Consider the following 9493-nt stretch of genomic DNA (forward strand, 5'->3'; position numbering starts at 1 on the left):
GACTGGCATACATCCCTCTGAGCTTTTCTTTCCATTAATACCTGTTGTAAACTCAACTGCTCCATCTCCTATCCCAAATCTGTATTCCCAAATACACATTGGTGCACCTGGTGGGTGCTGGCTATTTTGCTTAGCAGTGGTTGCTGTATATTTGTATTCTAACAAAACCATTCCCCAGCATGCTATTTGTCAAGATCATACACACTGTTCCTCCCAGCCTTCTGAAAATGTAATAAATGCATCCACTATCACATGGTTCAGATAGTTAATGGAAGTACTGAGCACAACTGGACACAGGACAATTCCTAATGAAACCTGACTTAATTAATTCATTCTTCCAACCTCCTCTGGCCCACCCTACTGTAGTTTTATCTAGACTAGACTTTAACATGCTTATGAAAATGTCTTATTTCTTGCACTTAAGAACATTGCCTCCCATGACATCTGGTTTTCTACTACCCAAAAGGCTTTTCTCTGTTTTAGGAGTAAATTCCATTTATTTGACATGATTTATGCTTTTCTAATCCAGGTTGACTGCTACTCATCTTCTTTCTGTCTTTCATATCCTCAACAAACAGTTAAGGTTATTTATTCAGTATTTTTCAGATATTGAGGTCAAGCTGAAACCCCTGTCTCCTCTTTCAAAAAGAAAGCCTTTTAAAAAGGCACCCCAGGTTCAGCTAAGTTCTCCACTAACTGCTCATTTCTGCTCTTCTTTCCCCATTGACTGTTGTTCACTAGCCCTCTGCACCATACAACTTGCCCTTGTAAACTGGTAAGAATACGGTTAAACTGATTTTAATAAAAAACTGGCAGAATTTCAGTGCCAACCAGTGTTATCAGAACAGTGGAACAAAGACAGACTCTCAGTGTGGAAGTACGGATGCAAGGCCAGGTTGGGGGGCTCTTAAACTGGCTTTGTCCATGCAGGGAGACTGCTGTCTGGTTGTATGGGTCCCTTTGAGTTCTGGAGCATGTTTTCATCCTGCAGAAATTAACTCTCTTCTCCCCATCCCTAGATGAATTTCCTCAGGAGCAGCTGGTTTGATCTAAATTGCTTCTCCTTAGATCTCTCCTTGCTCTGGGCTTTGTTGCGGAATGAGTTACACCAACCACTTCCTCACAGACAGCATTTAGTGAGCACCTCTTTAGCACTGTGGGGCTCATCTGTGAAAGGTTTTTCCACAGCCTCTCCTAGTATTCATTGTATGATTTCATTTAACCCAGGATTTCTCTCACCTCCTATGTCATTTAGTGCTGCCTTTTCTGATTGTGTCCCTCCACACCTTGACTATTCCTAATTTCAGTTTTTCTCATCTAACCCACTTTACCTTTCCTGCAAACACAGTAAAGAAACAAGAAATCAATGGAAAGCTTATATTTTGTCAAGCTGCCTTTTATTGAACCTCTATTCTTCCTCTAAATTGAGATGATTTGTGTTCATAGTCCTGCTATCAAATAAAAAATGCCTAACCCTCTCCGTAGTTTCTTCCCCCTGGATCTGCTTCCCATGAGATTTCATCTCCTGCTTCTCAGTTCATTGAAAATTACCATTATTCCACTGTTCTACCTCCTCTCCGTTGCAAGAATCACGCTTGCTCTCACCCCAGCTGTCCTCCATCTTCACCTTTGCCAGTTCCTTCTTCTATGGGTGAGAATCCAGCTTGGGCTGCTTCTGCCTCTCTGTGTCACAAAGCATTTCCAGAAAGTTGTTCTTGCATCAGTTTTCTGCTCTTTTCCTTTTCTAAATGTTTATGTAGCTAAAAATCTCATTTCTATCCTCCTTACCCATCCTCTCCAATCCATTAGAGGTAAAGGAGAGTAGGAGGGGAAATCAGAAGGAACGAGGGCAAGAACGGCCTCTGTAGCCCTTAGGGTAGTGACATTAATGGAACATTTCTGCACACCAGATTGAGGACTGAAGGTCGCTGCCACTCTACATAAGCAATGTACAATCCAGCCTGCTGCAGTGCCACACTTTATTGTTATGGTTCACAGAAAGGTGAGTGCACATTCATTTTTCAAGCTAACCCAAATATTTCAAATAAATGCTGCTTCCATTTTCTATTCAGTACTTTCCTTCTGTGGTTTAAGTAAACACTTCCAAAGAAGAAAAGAAAAGTACCACTAGCAACAAGAAAATCAGAAACCAACTGATCAGATGAGACAAATACAACTGGATCAGACATAAAGGTCTGAAATTAAGGGTAGTGAAGGGAACACTGAACAGTATTGCTCCTTCCCAATGGCACCCAGGCTCTGTGCACGCTGCCCAGAAGGCTCTCGTGCAGCGTACAAAGAACCGCAGCAAACTGGACCAAGCTGGGGAAGCCTCCAGAGCAGTCCTGGCGCTTTGTTTTCCATGTAAGCAGCCATCCTCGGGTGTCTCAATCCACAAACTGGATCCCTGCCTTGCACAGCCTTTGCCTTTTCCTTCCTGAACATCTCTTATGGGACTGGCAGGTAGCAATGAGGGTGATCTTGGGAAGCGTGCACCCTTTCTGGTTTTTGTGAACATTTCTGTTCACAAATTGTCTTTAGAATTTTTTTATGTGCAATGCCTGTTATCTTCCAGCCATGAGTTTAAATATGCTATAGCAAACTGCTCTCTAATATATCAACACAATCTATAATCTAATCTTTTAATTAAACTACCTAGGAAGAAGCTCTTAATGGGGCTGTTTCATTTCAGGCAGCAGATTTATTCCCATTTCAACTCTCACATCAGGATTAGTTAGAAACTTATCCAGTTCCAGCTCTATTCTGGAGCTTAGAACAAGCTGAAAGTCAGAACTGAAATATATGCTGCTTCTTCTCTTATCTGAAGGAAAATGAAGATTTCTTTGGCATGGATAAGGAAGACATTGAAGTGCTTACATGTATGAAAATAACAATTATCAGCACTGAGGTGTTGAAGAAAAGCATGATTTATGTCAACTTTTTAACTGGAAATTGAATTTTTTTCAGGTTATCAAGACAGCCTTTTCAGTATTTTGGGTCAAATATTTCCTACCAGATTTCTCTTATTTTCAGAAGTATAAAGACCTGAGTCCACTGGATTATTTCATTTACATTCCTTGGGAAATTCTGACCTTTAGAATAATTTAATGTCAAGTAAAAACCAACAATCCAGATTTAGAAGTTTCACAGAATGAACTTCCCCAAACAGGCAAATAGCAGCATATTCCATGATAAAGTCAAGTATTTTCATTTTGGTGAAAGAACATATTATTAAAACTGATAGCTTGAGTCCCCCAGACTGAAAGCTTATGCTCAAAACATGCAAAGTCAGTCATATCTGTATTTCCAGGCTCTGAAAAACACTGGGACACAGCTTGTTGTGTCATAAAATGTATTCAGTTTGTGATTTGCAAGGTCTTATAAAGTCAATAAAATTTTTCATGTTATAGGATGGAGTCATAAAGCTATTTCAATTTACTTCCTAAGCAGAAGGATAAATCTAAAGAGGGAAATACCCATATTGAAGGATATTTTTGTATTGGTGTGAATCATTTCCAGGCAAATTAGCGTTGTTTTATGTGCATTCTCATAGACAAGGAGAGGTCAAAGCAATCATGCAATAAGTCTTCCTTAGGTAGTAGAGAGGGAGGGAACGATGTCTTACAGAAGTGCTTTGAGTATCTATTTGCATGCAGCAGCACTTAGATAACCTCCAGGTATAACTGGAGTGGCCAGCAAGCAAAAATGAGTCAGTAAAAGAAGATATTGCTCAAGAGGTAAAGTGCTGCTGAGTGAGTTCCTTCAAGACTTCCACCCTTGAATGGGGTGAGAGGAACTCTTGGCAAGGACCTGGGAGAGACTGCAGGGAGGTTATACCCATAGTTTATACTTCTTATGTTTCCTTTGCAACTTAGTACTGAAGAATATGATCCTGAATTTTGATAGAAGATACTTTTTGCTTAATTTTGTTATCAAATAGACTCCAAAACCTGTTGTACTCAGAGGTCTGCAGGAGTAACAAATTGCTTTACTTGCAACTGCTAGCAAGCACTTGGGTTAGGATGTAGATGCCACTAAGGTTCAAATCCCAAGTCCTGGGAGGGAATTCCCAATAATGACCCAGTAGTAAGATAACTGGTGGCTATAGCTAAGTACATTTTATCAGAGAAACATTTGTTTTAAACATTAAAGACATAGGAACAGTCAAATTAATGTAGTACAGTGTAAAATGTATTAAGAAATATGATAGCTGTTGGTACTTCTTACAACAAGTAAAAACTTATGTTACTGCAAATGTTGCGAATTGTATGTCCTGACCAAAAACTTTTTATAAAACATATCCAGCTGGGTTCAATAAGGACAAAACCCAAGAGCTAAGACAGCCACTTGGGCTGAGCTGCAGTGTTTCGGCAAACTGGCAACATTCACACTTTTGGGTTAGGATGAGGGTAAACTCAGGCTTCAGCATACCTGCATGGACATACCCCAAAGGAAGGGACATAGCAGGCCTCCAAAAAAGGCGCTCAGCATTTGCAGCTCTACATTTGGGGAAGGAATGCAAATGGTTTAGGGTAGATAAAACATCAATAAGCTGAAATTAAAGAGCTTTCATTATCACTCCCCCATTTATACGCAACAGACTCCGATCCCAGAGGCCGCCGAAGTGAACCATCACACAAGCAATGAAATGCCAACTTTTGAGCAAGAAGACAAATTAATCACTGGAACAGGCTAATGCAGTTTGGCTTGCAGTTAAAGTGAAATCTATGGGGTCATTTCCTCTGGTTCAGCTGATAAGCAGGAGTAATTTAATAATTTGCCACTGCATATCCGTACTCTGAGTCTGATTAAAAGCTCACAACTCATGGCTGAAACCTAAACATCTTCTGATAGGACTGTCTGCACAACCTACATTCATGTAATGAGAAGACTACAGTGAGCAAGGCATGAGGCTTACCTTTACCTAGCACTTTTCATCCCAAAGTACATATTGCAGCCTTGGCATCCAACTGCCCCTCGGGTGAGAGTAAGCAGCCAGAGCACGGGAGTGCGTAGCCTGAAAGAAGGTGCTGAGCTCTACACACGCAGAGATCCTGATTCTTGGCACTCAGGCAACTGTGTGCGTGGCTGGGCTGAACAGCTGCAGAGACCAATCCAGTCTTTGCTTCCTATGGTCTCTTTGGAAAAATGACTGATCCTTCTCAGCAAATCATTTGTCCCGTTTTGGAGGCCAAGATCCGTCCTCTCACACTAGCCTGGGGTAATGAAAAATCTACTACTCTAGAAACTCTAGGAACTGAACAGCACACCCAACAGTTCATAAAAATGATGTTTCTTATCTTGCTGCATCCTCTGGGCAAAAGAGGCAGCTATCTGCTCCCCCCTTCCTCTTTCTCCTGGCATTGCCTAGACTGGGAATGGGGTTGAGACTCTTCTGTAATGCAATTTACCATCCATCTTCCTCCTCCATCTTCTCAAGGTCTACAGGTTGAAGAAGGACCTCTTCTACACATCTATGAAGAGAGTAACACTGATGCTGGGACTCAGAAGTTCAGTGGAGCCTGCAGACAGGATAACTATGGAGGGTGGTGCTGCTCTCTCTCATTGCCTTCAGGTAGCTACAGTTAAAAGAGATGAATTCCACCCAAAGTAGCAGATATTTCTCCCAATGAAAGCATGATCATTCCAACAAAAGAGGAATTGAGTTGAAAGATATATGACTGCAATGGGGTGGGAGAGAAAGGAAGAGGAAAATGAGAGCTCAAATAGAAATAACCCCAAAACTCTTGGCTCTAAATTATTCAAGCTCTTCTCAGCTAAAACCTGAGCAGAGACAAAGCAAGCTTTGCAGTAAAGCCATTGAAATGAATAATTGCTCAGTGAGTTAAATCTCTCAAGAAAAACAGCCTCCTTTTTCTCACTGCAACTGCAGGAAGGAGGTTTTGCCGTATGCACCAAAGCTGTGCCAAAGAGCAACTTTCCTGCACAGGCTGCACTGCCTGGTTATTAAGCAGCGTGAGGATATGGGCAGCTGTGTTAGTGGGCCCTGATATCATTAAAGCTGACAGCCATCACACAAGGCCTGTTCAGGGCTGAACTCTTAGGCCTCTTTCAGCACAGCTGATCTGCACAGAGAATGCCTGGCAGCATTTGTGTCTCAGGTATAACAGAGGATCACCAGGAAGCTCCTTGCTGAACTCTTAACTCCCTTTCACAGCCTCAGATTTAGGCAGCAGGATTCCAGGTACTGTCCAGCCCCCCTGATTACAGAGTGTCTCAGAGGTGCCAGGGATAAAAACCACCTTTGCTCTCATCAGGATCCTCGAAGCTTTAGTGAAGAAAGAAGTAACTGTCACACGATACTGCTATAAAGCCAGAACATAGGAGCTCCCAAGCAAATACTCCCATTATGAGACACCTCTTTCTGTCTGCTGAGGCTTAAATACCCTTAAAGTAGGACAAGGCTGACGGGACTGGTCAGGAACATGGACAGCTGTCTAGGTCCTTTCCTTTCTAGACAGCATCAGTGTCCTGGCTTCTCTCCACATTTGTTCCTCTCCCTGTCTCACGTTTTTCTCTAAGTTTGCTGCCATCTCTCTCTTTCTGCGCCCATGCTGAGCTGCTCCCTGCAATTCTGTTAGCCCTGGCCCATGGCAGGAGAAAAAAAGCTTCACCGTTCCTTTTCTGGGTCTCGTAGGTGCACTATGCCTCTCTCCATCTCCTCTTTCTCCCTCACCTTGCTGCTTCTTGTCATTTGCTGTAATTCAACAGCTGCAGAGACACCAGGGTGGAGTGCATGGACATGTGAATAAAGGCTGTTCCTTAGATAAAGGAAGCTCCTGTGTTCATGGTGAAAATTAAGTGGATGGAGCAAGGAACATGTTTCCCTCTCCAGGAGGTGGCTGCTGCTGTTTACCAAGAGGTGGAAGCTCTGAGTACTAAGAGCTTGCTCAGCTCCTGAGCAAGTGAACACTGTGCATGAGATATATTTACCAGCCAAGCAATGCAAAATGGCCTCCTGATGTGCTTCAGAAACCTTACTCTGTTCTACTAACTCTGCCATGATGAAGAACTGTCAACACCCTGTATCTATTTCTTGACTTCTAAAAGCATCTTTCTTGTGGAGTTCACGCACAGGGCAAGTGTGTAGCCAGCCTTTACAGAAATCTCCTGTTCCCCAGCTGGAAATTTTATACAAGTGGGTTCTGTGGGTGTTGTGCATACGGCAGAGATGGAATGTGTCAAAATGGCCCCTCAAAACCTAGTAATGGGTGTGGATTTTTCTGTGCTGATCAGCAGGTTCCAGGGGTCATGACAGGAGTCAAGTGGACAATAAACCAGCCAAGAGTATTGTGAGGATGGAGAATGCTTGATAAAGTCTGTGGGCCTGAGCCAAGATGGAGGTGCAGCATGGTTCGTGCCATGGTTCTTGCACTTGAAGTACCTCACCAGTCTTGCATGACATAGACACTAGCATAAAACTACATACTAGTTCCTTGCAACTACAGGAACATGCACACCTCAGGATATTTATGCAGTTTTACACTGGTTATACATTGCTCTTTAATATGCAATTAGGACTATCCTGCTAATTACTTCCAAAGGTTTGCCCATTGCAGTTTCTCCAGGGTTAGCTCAGCACTGGTTGAACTACACACTGCTCGTGCTACAGGCTGTGTGACAGCTACCCTCGAAAGAGTTAAACAGCAGCTCTCCAGAGCTGAAAACATGTGCAACTTGCATAAAAAAGCTAAAACCCTGTGTCTGTGGTTACTAGCTGGTATCCCTGTGGGTTGGCTTCTAACACAGACACGTTGGTGGGAGCTGTAAGCCCTGCCAAAACCTGGTTACCCAGACTAGAAGTGACACGATCCTATTCTTAGGCACCATGAGCCTCCTGACAGGTTTTCTCATAGTTTTCATCAGGTTTCAGACACTTGCAGAGTCTGGGAAATCCCCAGGAGTTTTACTTTGTTGGCATCTTACATTCTACCCCTGAACCCCTCAGAGAAATCCCCGATCCCTCTGCCCTGGTACAAACCTGCTCAATAACAAGCCATCATCACAGCAGGTTTCTTCCCCCGGTGCTGCAGCCCCGGGACAGCGGGTCCTTTGCTGCTCACCCGCACTCCCGGCCGGTGTCACCAGCTCTGTGCAGGCAGGTAGGTCTGCCGGCGGGTTTCATGCTGCCAGGGAGCATCAGAAAGTAGCCAGACAGTGGAAAGCATTGAGCATGCCTCTCCCGCAAGCTGCAGGCTGCCTCAGGGCTACTGTCTGTCTGGGTGGCTTGTGCAAAAGCAACAGCGAGGGCTCAAAATGTAGAGAATCAGACGTTCTATCAACACGAGAGTTAGAACTTGTCAGCACGAGGACAGGGAGTAGAGGAACCCCCGGCTTACAGATCCCCTGTTCCTGCCTCGCCTCCACAGCCACCCTGCCCGCTTGTGCTTTCTGTTTCCACTAAAGGCTTTTCTCTGTTCAACCTCTCTGCCTGGCTCCAACGACCTTTCCCTTACGTACAGATGAAGAGGGCACATCAGAATGGAGCTGTGTGAACAGTGACAACTTTAGTTCATTAGCCATATCAAAAATGGATAGACAGAGAGGAGAGAAGAGAGAAAAGAAAGCTGTTTTTTTCTGCCCAACCTGAGAATAAATTTTGGGTTTGGTTTTTTTTTTTTGGTTTTGCAAACTGAAAGTAAAAATAAATCCTTTTTAGGTTCAACAAAAACTGAGTTCCCTTAAAAATGCTTTTTTGGCCTATTATTTCCTTATTAAACTGGAATAATTTTTACAGTGAAAAGCTCTTTTGAGCTGAAATAATGAGAAACCCTGGTTCATGAATATCTAAATTCTCATGTTTCAGAATTGCTCAGTCTCATTTTTATCCCACATTTCAGAATTAACCTCTTGGTCACTGTCTCCTCCTCACAGAGTGGGATGGCATGGACCTACAAAGATTTTCTAAGGTTTGTATACTATACTAATGAGATTTTCTCCAACAGTTTACCTCCACTGAAACATCTCTGCCTACTTTTGGGACAGGATCAGCGGCTGGTGGGGGTTTTGGGTTTCAGTGCAGTATGCAGGTCCTTGGGAACGTTTGTACAATCCTCTCTGACTCCACCAGTCCAGACCTGGTTCCCCTGGATTACTGCCAAATGAGCAGCTGGGTAGTGGTGGTAGATGTCTCTGCTCTCCCACCCTGACACTTTATAAATTAGAGGTTTTGTTCTTAGCTTCAAACCTTTCAAGCAAAACAGCTGGGAAACTATCTCCCACCACCAATAAAATACAATTTCCTCCATTTCCCCGACGCCCTTTTCTTGCGCCAATTAAAAATTCAAATAGCATGCAGCTACAAACCCACAGCTAAATCCCTGGGAACACATTATAATAATTACCTTAAGCAGTATTTCTCTTTCTCTGCATCATTCATTCATATTAAAAGACATCATGGGAGCATTTAAACCAAGCAGTATGAACACACAGGTAGCAGTATTGCCCAGCCAGATGAGATTTCTTTCCACAA

This window comes from Strix aluco, chromosome 24 (genome assembly GCF_031877795.1).
Source record: "Strix aluco isolate bStrAlu1 chromosome 24, bStrAlu1.hap1, whole genome shotgun sequence".
NCBI lineage: Eukaryota > Metazoa > Chordata > Aves > Strigiformes > Strigidae > Strix > Strix aluco.